The sequence below is a fragment of the Lissotriton helveticus genome, chromosome 11 (genome assembly GCF_964261635.1).
Source record: "Lissotriton helveticus chromosome 11, aLisHel1.1, whole genome shotgun sequence".
In the NCBI taxonomy this organism is placed as follows: Eukaryota; Metazoa; Chordata; class Amphibia; order Caudata; family Salamandridae; genus Lissotriton; species Lissotriton helveticus.
In genome coordinates, this window is record NC_136072.1 from 462,057,695 (window position 1) to 462,076,480 (window position 18,786).

General features: G+C 49.2%; 1 protein-coding gene across 1 annotated transcript in view; it reads left to right on the forward strand.

The window, feature by feature from the left end:
• Nucleotides 1-18,786, forward strand: part of GIGYF2 (GRB10 interacting GYF protein 2) — a 1,757,193-nt gene that overhangs the window by 1,601,713 nt on the left and 136,694 nt on the right. The gene's annotated exons all lie outside the window — the stretch shown is intronic.

Sequence of the window (18,786 nt, forward strand, 5' to 3'; positions counted from 1 at the left end):
CTGACGTCAGAACGTGCCTATAATAAGAAAATGACCCACCTAGTCGTTTGTAATTACCTATTGCAGGCGACTCGTGATGTCACTGTGCTCAAGGATGAAATGGGTAAGAGGTGCCTCCAAGGGAGTTTATTCCCAAAGTCTTTCAATGTATTTTAAGAATATTTCAATGAAGGACAATTTAATGGTCCTAGTGGAGTTTAGTTCAGTCAATCATATGTATTCAATTCATCAATAACTATTCACACATAAAGACATTAAACATAAAACAATAAACAAGGAAAACAATAACAAGGTGTATATGCAAAATATTCGATTTTATCAAAAAGTAAGTCACAAGGGATTTAAAAATACAAATATATATATAAACAGGAATACAGGAAGAACAAGGAGAGTCGCAGTTCACTTCTCTCTAGAACCTGAGCACACCTATCCAATATGTAAATGTTATTAATTCTCATAGGATAAGGGTGAGGGTCGACGTTTCGGTCTCCTATGAATGTTTCTCTGAGACCATCTGCAGGACCGATCAATTAATATATGTAAGACCCTTGATATGTTAGCCCTCGGATTGGCAGAAGGATTACTGGTACAAAGAGGTAAATTCAGGCACAAGAAGCTTAATTATCGTTCTCTGTCACGAAAATCAGAAGCTTGAAAAAATGAGGACAGGCAACGTCAAATTGATCTCATATGAATCCAAAAAATCGTGTGGTGTAAGCATCGGCAATGCCTCAAATGGCCAAAGTAAGCCAGGGACTTGCAATTGGTGGGCTTTCAAGTCATGAAATCTTAGGGTAGTACGATGCGATCAAAGTGAATGAGATGATCGTCTTAAATCGATCTGAAATGGTGCCTTAATCGTCCCGCGAAGTAAAACACGCAAAGGAGAAGAGTCTTTTGCGACTCTTTGTTCTTCCTATATTCCTGTTTATATATATTTGTATTTTTAAATTCCTTGTGACTTACTTTTTGATAAAATCGAATATTTTGCATATACACCTTCTTGTTATTGTTTTCCTTGTTTATTGTTTTATGTTTAATGTCTTTATGTGTGAATAGTTATTGATGAATTGAATACATATGATTGACTGAACTAAACTCCACTAGGACCATTAAATTGTCCTTCATTGAAATATTCTTAAAATACATTGAAAGACTTTTGGAATAAACTCCCTTGGAGGCACCTCTTACCCATTTCATACTTTTACCCAAGCCCCCAAGGGTATACTAGGTTGCTCACTGTGTGTACCTTATACTGTGCTCAAGGGGCACAGCGAGGACGTTGGTGTGCGTGAGCCTAAGCACTTTGTATGTGTAGAATCAGTTTTTGCCCGATACAGCACATGCTTCTGTTGCTTGTGAGACATTTTGTTAGGTTAAAAGGGGCTTGGAACTTGCCCACTGCTTACCTTTGGTTGACTTCAGCGTCACTCATTTGCTGGCTGCTGTTAGGTCAGTGCAAGCCAGCGTCACTTTCTCTTCATGTATTTCTGTAGCTTGGACCAATTACTGCTTCCGTTCGTTGTGAGTGTCCTTCTACTGCTCACGCTTTCTGGCCCGGGCTACTGTGTGTGTGGGTGGCTCTGTGTGTGGGTGGCTCTGTGTGTGTATGTGTGTGTGTGTGTGTGTGTGTGTGTGTGTGTGTGTATGTGTGTGTGTGTAGCTTGGACCAATTACTGCTTCCGTTCGTTGTGAGTGTCCTTCTACTGCTCACGCTTTCTGGCCCGGGCTACTGTGTGTGTGGCTCTGTGTGTGTGTGTGTGGCTCTGTGTGTGTGTAGCTCTGTGTGTGTGTGTAGCTCTGTGTGTGTGTGTGGCTCTGTGTGTGTGTGGCTCTGTGTGTGTGTGGCTCTGTGTGTGTGTGGCTCTGTGTGTGTGTGGCTCTGTGTGTGTGTGGCTCTGTGTGTGTGTGGCTCTGTGTGTGTGTGTGGCTCTGTGTGTGTGTGGCTCTGTGTGTGTGTGGCTCTGTGTGTGTGTGGCTGTGTGTGTGTGTGTGGCTCTGTGTGTGGCTCTGTGTGTGTGTGGCTCTGTGTGTGTGTGTGTGGCTCTGTGTGTGTGTGTGTGGCTGTGTGTGTGTGTGGCTGGCTCTGTGTGTGCGGCTCTGTGTGTGGCTGGCTGTGTGTGTGGCTGGCTCTGTGTGTCTGTGTGGCTCTGTGTGTCTGTGTGGCTCTGTGTGTGTGTGTGGCTGGCTCGGTGTGTGCGCGGCTCTGTGTGTGTGTGGCTCTGTGTGTGTGTGGCTCTGTGTGTGTGGCTGTGTGTGTGTGTGTGTGTGTGTGTGTGTGGCTGTGTGTGTGTGTGACAATACAATTTATTTGTTTAAAAAAAAATGAAAAAATGCCATTTGCAATGCCAATAGCTCTAAGACAAGACCATTGCATTGTAAATGCTTATTAATCTAATGTGTGTTTAGGGAGGGACCGTACGTTACAGTATAGACAGGTTAACTGTTTAGGGTCAATTGATGCTACTGTATGCTTTCATATATTGCCGTCTAGGTGGGGGTGGGGGGGTGTTCCTGAGCTGCGAGGCCTTGGGTTGGTGGGACGGAAGTATTACCAAGCAGGTTGTTGGGAGCTGTGTTTAGGGAGTGGAGCTCCTGGCTAGTATATTTGAGAATGGCCATTAGAGGTTCATGAGGCAGAAATTCTGGGTAAAATTGGGCAGAGTACCTGGCGACGGTCAGGCGCGGACGGGAGCAGATGGGCTTGCCTTCGGCGCGCCACTGGCGGACCGCTTTGCTCGTCCGCTCTACGCACTCGCTTTTAGGCAGGGAGTGGGTGGGACCGCAGTAGCAGTGCGTGGAGTGCTGACCTTGCGTTCCATGAAGTGGGTGATTTGAGAGCAGAGATGGTGATTAGCTCCTCCATGCAAACTGCACACGCCGCGACGGACCGGGGGACACCGAAGGACCAAAGTGAGCAAATAACAGGTGTAACAATTTAAGTTTTAAAAACACGTAAAAGTAAAGTTTAAAAATCTGACAGTCCGTGCTGCCTGACCTGAACAGTCTGGTGGTTTCAGTGGACTGAGTGCAATCTACCGTCCCTAACACTTTGTGTGTTAGCTAGGGCCACCTCTTGTTTGTGGGACTCGGCTGAGTCCCTGGGTCCGCCACGTCACAGGAAGATGCTAGAGTTGATTTGCAGCACCATGCGTTGGATGGCCGGGAGCTAGTGGCGTTTATTCTTCGCTCTGCTCTGGACATATCAGAGGTGCTTGGTCGTGCCATGGCTTCTTCGGTTGCCCTTTGCCGCCATGCTTGGGACAGTGTATTCCCGGAAAATGTTAGGGAACGGCTGGTTGACCTTCCCTTCTATGGCACTCTTGTGTTCCATTCCCCAGCAGACTCGGCCATCCGGAGGTTCTTGGCAGGGCTTTGGCCTCCTCCTCCTCCTCCTCGTTGGGCTAGCTCTTGATGATGCTCCTCCTCCTCCTCCTGTGAGTTGGCCTCGCTCTTGATGATGCTCCTCCTCCTCGACCTGTGAGTTGGGCTAGCTCTTGATGATGCTCCTCCACCTCCTCCTTCTCCTTCCCCTTCTCCTCCTTGACCTGTGAGTTGGCCTAGCTCTTGATGATGATCCTCTTCCTCCTCCTACTCCATGACCTGTGAGTTGAGCTAGCTCTTGATGCTCCTCCTCCTCATCCTCCTCCTTGACCTGTGAGTTGGGCTAGCTCTTGAGGATGATCCTCCTCCTCCTGTGAGTTAGGCTAGCTCTTGATGATGCTCCTCCTCCTCCTCCCTGACCTGTGAGTTGGGCTAGCTCTTGATGATGCTTCTCCTCCTCCTGCTTCTCCCCCTCAGTGACCTGTGAGTTGGGCTAGCTCTTGATGATGCTCCTCCTCCCCCCCCTCCGTGACCTGTGAGTTGGGCTAGCTCTTGATGATGCTCCTCCGTCTCCTCCTCCTCCTCCACGTCCTCTACCTGTGAGTTGGGCTAGCTCTTCATGATGCTCCTCCCCCTCAGTGACCTGTGAGTTGGGCTAGCTCTTGATGATGCTCCTCCTCTTCCTCCCCCTCGGTGACCTGTGAGTTGGGCTAGCTCTTGATGATGCTCCTCCTCCTTCTCCCCCTCGGTGACCTGTGGGTTGGGCTAGCTCTTGATGATGCTCCTTCTCCTCCTCTTCAGTGACCTGTGAGTTGGGCTAGCTATTGATGATGCTCCTCCTCCTCTTCCTTCTCAGTGACCTGTGAGTTGGGCTACCTCTTGATGATGCTCCTCCTCCTCCTTCTCCCCCTCCCCCTCAGTGACCTGAGAGTTGGGCTAGCTCTTGATGATGCTCCTCCTCCTCCTCCTTCTTCTTCTCCCCCTCAGTGACCTGTGAGTTGGGCTAACTCCTGAGGATGATCCTCCTCTTTCTCCTCCTCGTCCTTCTCCTATTCCTCCTCCTTCTCCCCCTCCTCCTTCTTTTCCCCCTCCTCCTCCTTCTCCCCCTCCTCCTCCTTCTCTCCCTCCTCCTCCTTCTCTCCCTCCTCCTCCTTCTCCCCCTCCTCCTCCTTCTCCCCCTCAGTGACCTGTGAGTTGGGCTAGCTCTTGATGCTCCTCCTCCGCCTTCTCCCCCTCAGTGACCTGTGAGTTGTGCTAGCTCTTGATGATACTCCTCCTCCTCCTTCTCCTCCCCCCTCAGTGACCTATGAGTTGGGCTAGCTCTTGATGATGATGCTCCTCCTCCTCCTTCTCCCCCTCAGTGACCTGTGAGTTGGGCTAGCTCTTGATGATGATCCTTCTCCTCCTTCTTCTTCTCCCCCTCAGTGACCTGTGAGTTGGACTAGCTCTTGATGATGATCCTCCTTTTGGGCGAGTCGCCCTTGTTGTTGTAGTTCTGTGTGCTTTATGGCCACTCGAGTCCTCTTTGGTGAGACTATGGTTCTGTTGGCTGCTGGACAGCCCTTCTTCACTGTGTATTTTTGCTTGGGTTATCTGCACCAGGTTGGCCCTGAGATTAGGCTTTGTTTTTCTCTTGGGCTGCTTGACAAGCCTTCTGCAGGGTTTTTTTCTCCGCGACTCTTCTGTTGTCCTCTGATGCGAAAGTTTCTTCCAAAGAGGGTTCCCATGTCTTGGGACTTAACTTACCCTATGTGGGGTAGTGGTAGCTGTTATATAGCTTATGCTGTGCTGGGGAGTTGTGGTCGCCTTCGGGCCTCTGCACTCTATGGCGTTCAAGTACGTTGCAGGTGCAATTCCCTTTTTGCTGGATAGGAATGCCTTGGTGGTGCCCGGGGTGTCTTCCCCGGGGTCGCTGCGCTGTTTGCCAGGTCTGACCTACTGTCTGCGGCCTGGCATCGTGGCTCTGGTTCTGTAGTAGAGGATCTCTGTGTATAGTCATAATCTAGTGAATAGTCCCGCCCATGTGCGTGGACCCCGGAGCAATCAAAAATAATCTCTTAAGTCGTCTTCTTTGCAGTCCTGCATAGATACTTAAGAGAAAATTAAAGACAATAATGCAGGCTGTACCTACAAGGCTACACTGTCCAGTACTTCAACTAGAAATGCCAAGGATATTTTACCAACCTCACGTTTACCATAATGTGTCCAGTTCCATCCATAGAGAAACTTCCCCTTCACAAAAACCTTGGAATGATAGAGAGGAAGGGATGGACAGACAAGCCTCCATAGGCTGCCATTATGCGTCTGAAAAAAGGGATACCGTGCCTTTAAGGAACTCTCCAGAGACCCTCTGTTTCCCAGCATGCACAGCCAAGTCCTTTTACTTTCAGTTCTTTTTTCCCGCTCGTGCTAGCAGGAACCTGGAGCATTGAGCTCTCCCTTTTTGGGTTTAATTCTAATTTTTTGACACTTCAAGTGTTTAGACACTCGACGTCTACCTACTCCTTCCATTTGCTGGGGATTTTTGCCACTTTTTTGCCACCTTTTCTGTCGAAAATGCCTGAATTGTTCGACAGATGCCCTGAGTGTGCGAGGAAGAAGGCCAAATCGGACGTCCACAGAGTGTGTATCCTCTGTCTCCCTGCATCCCATGTCCCTGAAGATTGTGAAATCTGTCAGACCTTTTCAAAGAGGACCAGGAGAGAGAGGGAGAAGATCCGGCTCCAAGGCCTGGAGCTGAGGAGACTTCAGGATCAAGGTGGGTCTGGGCGGGCTGGATCTGAGTCCTTTGCCCGTGCTGCGGCCTCTGGGGGGCTCCCCAGTCAATAGAAGGCCAGGAAACTGCACATTTCTCCGTCGATGGCCTTGGCGTCGAGAGGGTTGACCACCGTGTGCTCCCCGTCGACCCAGGGTTCTGGGTCGAAGCGGCGTCGCCGTTCGACGTCGAGGGGGCTGACTGTGAGAAGTTGGCCTGATATATGATGCTCACTAGTTCTAGTGATCACCTTGTATCAGTCCAAACAACCCTTATGGTGATTGGTTGTAAGTCAACCGTATAGACCAGCTATCCTAATGGTAGCATGGACAAAGCAGTCTTAGGCTAAACTCTTTTGGCATGTTAGGCCAGCTGTTTTACCACATATAACCCCTTGAATACCAGATGAAAGGACACCACACAAGTTGTTATAAAAATAAACAATATATTTATTAATAACAAACACCTCTGAACTCTTTATGAGATCAGAGGGCTAAGCACATGACAATCTCTTAAGAAAAATACGATAAGTTGCACAAATTACCCTAGGGGCACGGCAAACCATATACTAAGTAAATGGTATAAGTAGAACGATTTAGAAAATGAAGATGCCCAGAGGCTGTAGGTTCGCTGGGACTACCCTACCCTAACCTTAGGTAAGTATCAGGAGGCCCACGGGACGCGTGTGCAGAGTGTGAACTCACACGCGAGATGCGGAACAAAGTCAATGGGCAGAACAAATTACGAAAAGGTAAGTAAAAGACAGTTCCTACTAGTTACGACTAAAACGACAGGATACCTGGACACTAGGAGAGTCAATCTACCCTTGAGCACCGAAATGCTCTTGTTACCTCACCCACGGGCTGCGGGTGCATAGGTGTCAAAGTGTGTCGGGTGTCCGCGTCGAAGTCTATGGAGCCTTGAAGAAAGATGCTGCAGGCGACCAGGAGGAAGATGTCCGGTGCGATCCACGGGTGGATCGAGGAAGAAGAGGACCTGAAAGCAGAGGGAACAGTGTTCAAATTCACTAGCCAGTGACCGGTGTGGAACCAGGAAGGAACCAGATGTCGTCGTCGCGATCAGGTGAAGAGTGGACGCTTGTCACTGCAGCCACGTGGACCAGGTGGTGTCTTCGACGACCAGGATGGAGGCACGAGCTGTCCCACGCAGGCACTCGCTGTCGGCGGTGTCGGATCCGGATTTGGAGTCAACAGGCCTTGGCAAAGGCAACCCGTTGAGTGGAAATGGCATCTGGAGTGGACCAGGAGGGTCCGGGGTGCTCCTCTTTTGGAAGGGAGCAAGGGCCAGTCTGGAGCAACCAGACCAACAGTGTAGATTTCAAGGATCGTCGTCTAGGAGGTCACTAGCTAGCCGGCAAGTGACCAGACAACGCGTCGAGCAGCAATCAAGCAAAATGGCCCCACGCAGATCTCGTGGATGCTGGAGGCTGGTCTTTGGTGCAGGAGCTGCTCGAGGCTGGGGCTTCTCGATCCCCAAAGCACTTTGTCGAGGAGGCCTCAGAAGTCGTGCTGGAAGCGAAGTGCAGTCTCTTCAAGATGGCCGGTCCCACGTGTCTCGTCGCACCCACGGGTCTCAGCTGGGCTGCAGATGTGGGTAGAGGTCGGAGAGGTCTGGGAGTCCGGGTCTCGTCGAGCTCTGAAGTCTGGATCCGGCAGGAAGGACGACAAAGTGGACCGCTAGGACGCTTGATGGTGCCTGCAGTTGCAGGGTGGACACTCCTTGCCCACAAGGGAGATTCTTCAGTCTTCTGTGGAGCAGAACGTCGAAGTCCAGAGTTTCTTCTTGTAAAGTTGTTCAGGATAATCTAACTTGGAATGGGACCAGCTCCTACCTTTATCCTGCTAAAGGGGGCTGCACTAGTGACTAGGTCCCTCCCATGGGTGGGACCAGGAAGGGGGGTGGTTACACCCCCTATCCTTTGTCCGGTTTCGCGCCAAAGCTGGGGCTGGAGTGCCCCAGCAACTGGTTTGAACCGGTGTATGCACAGGGACACCTTGTGTGCCCCAGGCATGTCTCATTCCTTTCAGGCCTCCCTACCTCAATACACAAAATCCTGTCTGGGGTGGTGCTAGCACCTCCCAAGGCAGGAAACCATTTGTCCAGGCCTCCCTCGCTGGAAGGACTCCCAGCAGCAGGAGGTCAGACTTGTGTCTGTGGTGGTAGCATCCATTTTGTGATGCTGAGGCTCGAGTTTACTTTAACCGGGGTTCACAGTTACATACATGTCGTATCCCTCTAAAACGGTGGAATGCTACCCTTGTCGCCAGAACTGCTTCAGCCCCTGGTAGGCCTTGGGTTCACCTATGCCCTAGGTACCATAGGTACACTGTACAGGGGCTGATAAGGGGTCCCAATACCAATTGGTAAATGCACCTAAAGTACATGGTTGTCAATTTAGAGAGAGAACAGCTAGGCTGTGGGTCTGATTAGCAGGCCCACAGCCAGGGAAAGTTGTAAACCAGTGAAGCAAAAATCTGGGGTGACCATAGGATTGCAGACCCTACTCTCCTACACTGACGTCGAGACCTTGGACGAATTCGACGTCGAGAACTACATCAACGTCGAGGAGTCATCGACGTCGTGATGGTTCCAGCCACCGGCGCTCGCCGTCGAGGAGCAGGCACTCGACGTCGAGGAAAAGGAGATCGCCGTCGAGGGATGTGTCGACGTCGAGGCATTAGACGTCGAGGAAGAGGTAGTCGTCTAGAAAGGAGAAGTCAACCTCCGGGAGGCGATCCAGGGCAAGGACGGCGTCCCCGGGCTTGGTGGTCAGCCTGTTTTCTGCTTCCACGAGCCCCCGGTCGCGGCTGCGCCGGCGTTAGTCTAGTAGAAGATCTGCTTCTAGGACTTTGTCGCGAAGGCCTGCAAAGAAGAAGAGTGGTTAGGTCTTCCAACTCGGAGTACTCTCAAATCTACTCACCTTCTCGGCCAAGGTCGCCTACGCCTCCTACGTTGCCGCAGAAGTCCCACTCCTCCACCGCTTCCTCCACTTCCGAGGACTCCTCCTCCTCTGAAGACTCCTCCTCCGCCTCCACTTCCGCCTCATCGTCCTCCGCCTCCTCCACCACGGCCTCCTCCAAGGTCCGTCTCGATGCCGCGCTTCCCTTCACCACCTAAGGGGACGCCACAGCCGAAGACTCCGGCTCTACCTCCGCAGCGTCCACTCCGGACCAGGCCGGTGGATCGTCCACGACCTCGGAGGTCCAAATCACGATCCAGGTCGCGATCCAGGCAAAGACGCTGTTCTAGGAGTGACCGTCGTTCATCTACAAGGTTCCGGCGGTGCCACAGACTAGATCGGTTGAGATCCCGTCATACGGATTCATCCAGTGCTCAGGGGTATTCGCCCACTCTGTCAGATTCACCCCACATGAGTGTCGCCAGTGGAGGACATTGTGTCGTTTCAAGAGGTGTTATTGCGGGGGCGGCGAAGCTGGGTATTACCCTGACAGTGCCCACGCCTTCTACGTCAGTGATCTTCGAGATAATCCATAAGCGGCAGTTGTCACGACCCCTATTGCCCTTGGTGCCGGGGCTAGAGGAACCGGCGATGGAACTTTTCCTGACGCCGGAGTCAACATGATCCGCCCCCTCCAGGCTGCAGAAGAAATACAGACCTCCAGACTCCGATCCGGCGTTTCTCAGATCGGACCCGGTCCCAGATTCGGTGATCGTTACGGCCGCCAGGAAACAACACGCTACTGCTCCATCATCCACGGTACCCCCTGATAAAGAGTGTAAGCAGATGGATTCGGCAGGTCGTAAGGTCTGCGGTACGGCTGCTAGGTCTATGAAAGCCGTTAGTGCCACGGCTCTCCTAGGGCGATACGACCGATCGTTGTGGGATTTCCAACAGCAGTTTCTGGAGCATCTCCCTAGGGACAAGAGGGAGGACTTTCAGGAGATCATCAACGAGGGCATGATGGTGTCCAACAAGTGATCAGTGCGGCGGCGGATTCCTCGCTCTTGGCTGCCCATGGCTACTGCCACAGGATACATTTGAGACGTCATGCCTGGTTGCGCCTGACGTCGCTGAAACCAGAGGCCCAGCAGAGGGTCGCCAACCTGCCGTTCTCTGGAGCGACATTGTTTGGAAAGCACGCTGATGAGGAGATGGCCCGCATGAAGGCCGAGGGTGAATCCCTGACGGCCGTCTGGTTAGAGAAGCCGAAGGAGCAGAAGAAGACTTTCCGCTCCTTCCAGAGGCGTTTTGGTGCCCAGGTCAGAGGGCAAGGTTGTCAAACTGGCCGGTAGCAACATCAGCAGCAGCAGTACCAGAGGCGGCCTTTCCAGAAGCGACAGAGGGGCAGAGGCGGCCAGCAGTCCTCCTCGACGCCCAAAGGCCAGGCCTAGGCCCTGAGGTGCTACTTCCCCCTCGTCCGTTACCCTCTCCGGTCGGGGGGAAGCATCCAGCATTACTTGGCAGAGTTGAGAAAAATTACTCTGGACAAGTGGGTGCTGAATATTGTTTGCAATGGATACAGTCTTCGTTTCACTAGCCCGCCTGCAGCAATTCCACCGGTTTGCTCGCAGTTCCGACTGCGTGAGCTCCATGCGGAGGCCGATACCCTGTTAAGAAAAAGGGCGATAGAAGATGTACCTCTGTCTCAAAGGGGAAAGGGCCTGTACTCACGTTTCTTCCTGGTACTGAAGAAGGACAAGAACGAGTTCAGGCCCATTCTGGATTTGTGACAAGCAAACAAATGGATTTGCAGGGAAAAGTTTTGCATGTTATCTTTGCACCAGATCTATCCTCAGCTGCAAAGGGGAGACTGGCTTTGCGCAATAGGTCTGCAAGATACATACTTCCATGTGCCCATTGCACGGAAACACCGGAAGTTCCTGCGATTTCTAGTCGGCACCAATCACTATCAGTACACCGTACTACCATTTGGACTGAAGTCTGCACCCAGGACGTTTTCCAAATGCATGGCAGTGGTGGCAGCGCACCTGAGAAAGAACAAGGTGTTTGTCTACCCGTATCTGGATGACTGGTTGATCAAAGTCTCCACCTTCCAGGAAGCGCAACTGCACTTCAACAAGACGGCTGTTCTGTTGAGCCATCTGGGGTTGCACATAAACATGTCCAAGTCTGTCCCAATTCCTGTCCAGTGCCTGGAGTACTTGGGAGCCTCCATCAATACGCTGTCAGCAAGCGTGTCTCCTTCGGAGGAGAGACGCTTATCGATCCTTCGGAAGGCTCAGGCTCTCATAGCTGCTCCATCTACAACAGTGAGGACGGTGTCTTACATCTTCCTCACTCCACATGCGCGCCTCCACATGAGACCGCTGCAGGAATGCTTGGAGGATCACTGGGACCAGAGGAAAGTGTGCTGGGACGACAGGATCTGGTTGTCTCGTCACGCCCAACAGTCCCTGAGATGGTGGTGCTCAGCAGAGAATCTCCTCAGAGGGGTTCCTTTCAACAAGGACATCCCCACTCAAACTATCGTGACGGATGTGATCTGCCAGGTGTGCAGAATGTTCAAGCAGACGCCCTCAGCAGGTTGATCCAAGAAAACCACGAGTGGGTCATAAACGACGAGGTGCTCAACGACATCTTCGCCATGTGTGGCACTCCAGACGTAGATCTGTTCGCCACCGCCGAAAACAGAAAATGCTGCGACTTCGCCTCGAGGTATTACCAGCCGGGGACTCTGGGGAACGCGTTATGGATCAGCTGGTCGAACAGCTTTCTGTACGCTTTTCCACCAATTCCCCTGATTCCGGCGGTGCTCATCAAGCTGTCCCAGTCCAGGGCGCGGATGATCCTCATCGCCCCAGAATGGCCCAGACAGTGGTGGTTCACGGACCTGCTTCACCGGTCGCTCCTACCTCACCGGCGTCTGCCGTGTCGGCCGGACCTTCTCACGAAGTTCGGGGGGTAGATGGTGCACCCCAACCTCTCATCGTTGAGTTTGGCGGCATGGCTCCTGAAATAGTGCAATATGGCAACTTGAATCTTCCTGAGGATTGCATGGACATATTGAAGGAGGATAAGAGGCCTTCCACTAGGACTTCTTACGCTTACAAGTGGAAGAGATTCTGCATCTGGTGCACGTCTAAGAACTATGATCCGACGACCTGCAAGGAAGATGTCATCCTTCCATACCTTCTGCATTTAGCTCAGTCTGGACTTAATTTCTCTTCCATTAAGGTTCACCTCGCAGCATTGACTGCATACAGGAAATGTCCTTCGCAGACGTCCTTCTTCCAGATTCCTGTGATAAAGGATTTTTTGGAAGGATTGAAGGTGTTCCCTCCTGTTTGGCTTCCTTCGTCTTCGTGGGAGCTGAACGTGGTGCTAATGTGCCTATTCACAAGGCTTCACTGCAGCACCTGTCGTGGAAGGCAGCGTTCCTCGTGGCCATCACATCGGCCCGCAGGGAGAGTGAAATTCAAGCATTGTGTTGCCAGGAACCTTATACGGTGTTTCATGCTGCTAAGGTTGTTGTACGTACTCACCCTAAGTTCCTTCCTAAAGTAATCTCTGATTTTCATGTTAATCAGACTATAACTTTACCAACGTTTTTTCAGAACCCATTCCACTCCAGCGGAGCGTTCTCTCAATTCCCTGGATGTCAGGAGGGTGTTGAAATTCTATCTGGATAAGACCAAGGATATTCGTAGGTCCGACCAATTGTTTATCAACTATGGGTCGGTCAGGACTGGTCTGGCTACCTCTAAACAGTCCATCTCCAGGTGGATTGTGTCATGTATCCAGCAATGTTATCAGAAAGCGAACAAGACCGTAGGGGGTAAGCCTAAGGCTCATTCTACCAGGGGCAAAGCAGCTACAACAGCTTTGCTCCGCAATATTCCCTTTGCAGAGATCTGCAGGGCGACCACTTGGAAGTCGGTCCACACCTTTGCTAAGCATTACTGTCGGGACTCTGATGCCAGGGCAGATGCTCAGGTTGGGCAGGCTTCGTTGCGAAATCTGTTTGCACAGTAGTGGTGTTGTCTGTTTTTTCTCCACCGCAGGGTTGGTTTTTGGGATGGGCTTGCCATTCTATTCACTAGATTATGACTATACACAGAGATCCCCTACTACAGAAGGAGTAGTTTCTTACCTGTAACTCCAGTTCTGTAGTAGGGGTATCTGTTATAGTCATAAGCACTGTTCCCAATAACCTGCGCGCGTGAGCGCCCGCGCACAGAAGTACCTTCAGCTGTCCTATATTTAGCGCGCACACCCGAGTGACGTGAAAAACTGCCATTTTCTCCTTGCGTGAGAGACCATTCTTAGAATGCACAGCTACGGGGTTTGAATTAGTTTTGGTGCTAAGTACCGCTCACACCAGCAGCTGTGCACTGTTAGAAAAGTAATGATGCAAAGTGTCAAAATCAAGGCAAACAACAGCTGCATTAATGCAACACTGTCCAGTCGCTGCGGGCTCGGAAGGGAACGTTACAACTCTTCCTCGTGGTTAGCGAAGACACACTCTAGAAACTCATTTCCTCAATTATGAACTACGGAAATGTTCTCTGAATGTATGTTCATTAAACAGTGCAGCTCACACGTACAGGAAAAGTAAAAACCATTCTTACATACAGTAAGAAAAGGTTTGTCATTAACTCCAACAAAAACATATGTACCACCACAAAATAGCAATCTAAAGATGCACAGGCAGACACATTCTTCACAATAAAGCATTCTCAGTAGATCCTGGGTGACTCACTGCTTTAAAAATCTGCATAGTCGAAATCCACAACCAATCCCATTCAGCCTGCCTTTTCCTGACACACGGATTCCCTGCTCTCTGCTCCCGAAACAGACAGAGGACTACAGTGTGAAAGTGAAAGTTCAAACAAGAAAACAGTGCGTAGCCATATAGTTTTGTTTCGTGCTTTGGCTCCCAGCAACAAACACATTTTTACTTATTGAAAAATTAAGAGAACCAGTTGGTAAACTCACAGCAAAGACAATCTAGCGTTACTTCCACAGTTTTCTGCACTGCACTAAATTAGCACTACTACCGTTTCAAGATGGGTATACATAGTCTGACTCATAGCTGCCAAGGTTTCAGATTGCCACGTGTGACATTTTCAAAATTTCTGTGAAATTATGAATGACATTCCAATGACTAAGCGTAACACTTTCTCTCGAGCAAAAATCGTGCAATGAAGATTAGGGAAACCTCTAAATATAAGAAATTACAGACATTTGAGCAACAAGAAACTCCCCCTGCACCCCCCTCCCCCTATCCCTGCCTGGGCCACAGTGCCGAGAGAGCAGTGAGAGCTAGCCTGGCTGGTAAAACAGTCACGCACTGACCCATAGTCTGGGAAGATAAACCCTGTTAGTCAGGGCGCCCATGATAAGGATGAGAAGACGGAGCAGCTCTGCAGATTTACTGTGATTAAATCAGATCTGCAGATAAACCAGGCTCATTCAGAAGGATGATGAGACAGAACAGCCCTGCCTGCAGATTTTACCCTAAATTTATTGTGTGTGACTAAAATAATTTATCAGAGATCAGACACAAGGTAAATGAATGCAAAATTGGTATTGAACTAAAAGAGCTTGTGACAAGTGCACTACAGCTGCAGGGATGGCCTTGCACTCTAGCAGTGATTCACACATTAAAGCTCTCGGCTCCTCTGGCCAGATCTACTCCCTGAAAGTGTTGCAGGGCTGCTTGATAGCGCTGGCGCTGTCATCTGACAGACAGCCTTTCTGTTGTAGTATCTCTCTTCCACAGGTCACGTTAGAGATGGAATAAAAGCCTGTCCTCCAAACTGTGACAAACGCACATGACTGGAGGGCTTCACTGGTAAGTGTGAAGTTCAGATCCGTCTGGCCTGCCAATTATGTCCAGATGGGTTGTGGGAGGCTGCAGTTAGAGAAAACATCCTGCGCCGATACCAAAACTTCAACATCACAGTGCAGCACAGACCAGCGTAAGCATTGTGCACGAAACCAACTGTTCAGGTGACATGGGAAAAAAAATGAAAAGTAAGATGTTTTTATATGAATGCACCCACTGGTGAAAAGTGACAACATGCCAAAACCAGCTGCATTACTATTGATTGCATAGGCCTAGTAATGCATGTCGTTTTTAAATCGTCACACAGCTGAAGTTAACCCACAGTCACCAGTCAATAATACAAATGATCCAAAAAACATTGTTTACTGACACAATCAAAAACTTCACAAAAGAAATAATAAATTATAAAGCAGGCATATTTATGGCTTACCTGAATAGAAAGCGGAGTTCAAACAGCTAAAAACACTGTATGTGTGCTGTCGGCACATGGTTTTGGCCAGTGTAACATGTAACTGGCAGCCAGCCCCTCGCTAACAATCCCACTGCCCTGTTCTCTCGGTCTCTCCTCTGGATCAGACTGTGTCAATTGGAGTGCGGCCGGGCGATGCAAAGTGTCACGGTGCTGCAACTCGCACTCTCCACAGGTCTCCCGGGGCTGGGTCTCTGCCGTCTTGAGATTCTACAGTCTGTCTCCTGGCCACAGCTAGCCCTGGTAGCAGCTGGGCTCAGCTCTGGCCCAAACATCGAGCGAGCAGGGCGACGACTGCCGTGATCCAGAGCGGACGGCTTCCCCTTGGATGCTGCATTAAAGTAGGCCTCCGTCCCAGGCCTTGTGACTGGGGCAGCAGGCGCATCTTAGACTGCTGTCCAGGCATACGGGGCAACAGGAAGGGGAGGCTAACATTAGAGAGTCACTCACTCAGGTCGATGCTGTGCCAGTCCCGCCTGTCCAACGGCTGCTGGGTTAATTATATATTAATAAAGTATTGGCTCGCACTCCTACGCAGGCAGCCAGCAGAGCTGCCCATAACGCAACTGCTGAGGGCAGGACCCACCTGGGTCTCCGGCCAGATTGTAACATTGTAGCACAGCACTAGTGAGAGCACGATCTTTAACTATTTAGTGTTACTGAGCCTGGCAAGTCAAAGTAAAGTCTGCTGTGGCCCGGGCCGGACACACAGCACACAGGTGTCAGAGGCGCAGTTTCAACGCTGTCATCAGAGTGCCGGTCAGTGGCTTTCAGTGTTTGTTTCTGTCTTCCAGCCCTTCCTCAAATGAAGAAAGGAGCATCCATTTATAGCAGTTAGCTGTTCCACAAATGCAACTCTGCCTGTTCCCTTCCTGTTCATATCAGGAATTTTCTGCAACAACTTTGTGACACCTACAAACACTATTTCCAACTTCTTCTTTCATTACATATCAAGACGAAACTTTTTATAACGCTATGCCAATCTGTCCCAATGCACAGGAGGACATCACAGCAGCATTCTTACCGCCACCTGGCTAAGCTCACTGCAGATAAGATATAGTCTTAAAACCTGCCACTATGGTCTAAGCCGGTAACTAAAGCCTTGCTTTTCCATGCTAGGTTTAATTTGAAAGAAAACACCACTGGGTACGGGCTCCGAAGCAGCAAGGCCAAGCCACAGCCTCGTGTAATATATAATAGACAATTGCCAATGCTGCCATTTGACCTTTTGTTTGTCATGCCATAAGAATATTATTCTATACATGAGATTTCTGTAAAAAGAATTACAAATAGGTGTCAAACATAAATCTATGGCATCATTTAAGAAATAGTGGATTTTGAACAATTGTAAATATTCATGTGATACTGTTGAGTGTGTATGAGAGTGTTTGAGAGTGACCCACAAATGAGTGGTTGTGAGAATGTTGAAAGGGGAGTGTTTTAATGTACAGAATGTTTTCTAAATATGTATGGTATATGTTGTTTTTGAATTTAAAAAAAATGTTTTGCTAAAAAATGATCAAATAATCAAACAAAAGTAAAAAGTGAATAAAACTATAGATTAATTCAAGAGAATCAGACCCCCTCACTTTATGTTTCAGTCAATTGTGAGGTTTAATTTGAAGGCAAGAGCATAAATTAAGGAAGGGGACCAGAAACGGTCCACATGGCCTCTTGCAGCAGGCTAGAAGGCTACCACAATTTAGGGTCACTTTTTTTTTAATTTTATTTTTAATAATGCGATCCATGGCTGGGAAGGACGTTGGGCTATGCCCAACCTTTACAAAGACAAGATGTGGTGAAGATTCGAGGCACTCCCCCGGCCTGCCGTCAGACCGCCAACTTCACCAGTTCATGTTCTACCGCCAACCCAGCCATGCAATGGAAGAAAGTACCCTCCTCCGTTGTGGATAGTGGGAACAATCTGTCAATGAGGAAACCGTCCAAAAGACCTATGGGGCAATGATAGATGGTCAGATTTTTTAAGACATCGCACTCCTTTCAGAGCTTGATTTGAATAGTTTGCGGTTTATTCAGACTGAGTTTCATGACATGTAAACAGACAGTGGAGCAATACAGTAAGCTAGAAAAAATATGGTATACATTAACAAGAGTAAATGAGATGTCCTCACCGTGGAGACTACTTTTGAAAAAGGGTGGAGATATTCTTGTCAATTAACAAGGATGCATCACCTAAAACTTACAGCGGTTTAAGTGTTTGAGAAGGCGGAGGTGTATCTTTGGATTCAACTGGACAACATTCACACTGCTGTGCTTCATGACTCAAAATAAGGTTTAGGTTTTACTGATATTAAGACAGATGGTTCATGGTTATGCAATACCTACTTTCTGAGTATCAGGGCATTACTGCAGACGTGTAAAGTTACTTGACCTATTAAGAGCTATGGACTGTGACAGGGTGCAAGAGGAACCCTATAAACATTGAATAGTATGGGGAAGAGATCAGAGCATAGATCCAAATAGTAAAAAGACTTTAATCAGATGAGTAATATCTTCGGGCAGTATTCTTCTTGATCAGTTCTGCAAGGAAGACATGCATGTGAAACCTGGTGGGTTCAGAATTGTTATAATATGTTCAGTATCCCTTGGTTGAGTCACAACCCCCTAAGCATTCTAAATGACATAGCCGCATTCCATATCCATGGTTACCTTCACTCAGCAGATTTAAACAAACATAAGACTTTAAAATGCCAACCACCCACCTGTAAAGAGTATATCTAGTTTAACTACTCCCCTACGTAAGCAGGTAGGATAGCTCTCCTTCCAAACCTTCTAAGAGACAACTCTGGGGCACCAGAGTCCACTGAACCTTTGCGGATTCCATCATTACTGCACCCTGAGGACCATTACATATTTTTCCTCGACAAACTTTCATCCAGGGCCACAGACAGAAAACAATGCACATCTTCTGAGCTAAGCTTTGTGGCCCGGCACTTATTGTTTTACAAATTAAGCACTGTATCCCGCAGTAATTGGCAATAGTTGAAATTGCCAAATGAAGATGAATGTTGCAGGCACCAGCAAAAATATTCCATTCCACAACTTATTGTGTATATGTAATCTTGTGCAGGCTCTCAACATTTACCCACCCAATGATTAGTGCTCCAGTTAAGAATCTTTAGTATAATCTTATGATGGCACCACCGTTGGAATCTTGTGCTTTTGTAAACCTGAAGTGTACTTGCCTGTGTAACCAATTCATGTCATGGCGGGTGTATCCAAATTGCAAATCTGCCTTAAGACCCTTAACGTGGCACTGTATGTGTGGAAATGCACCATCTTTTCCGATTTTTAGGCAAAAGTTTGGAGGGATATTTGGCGCTGCACACACGCATGGTCTGGTTCCTGGCGCACATAGCCATGGCTGCAGCGCACAGAGACCCTACACTGCCGCACACAGAAGAAATAAAATAGAGGGAACATTG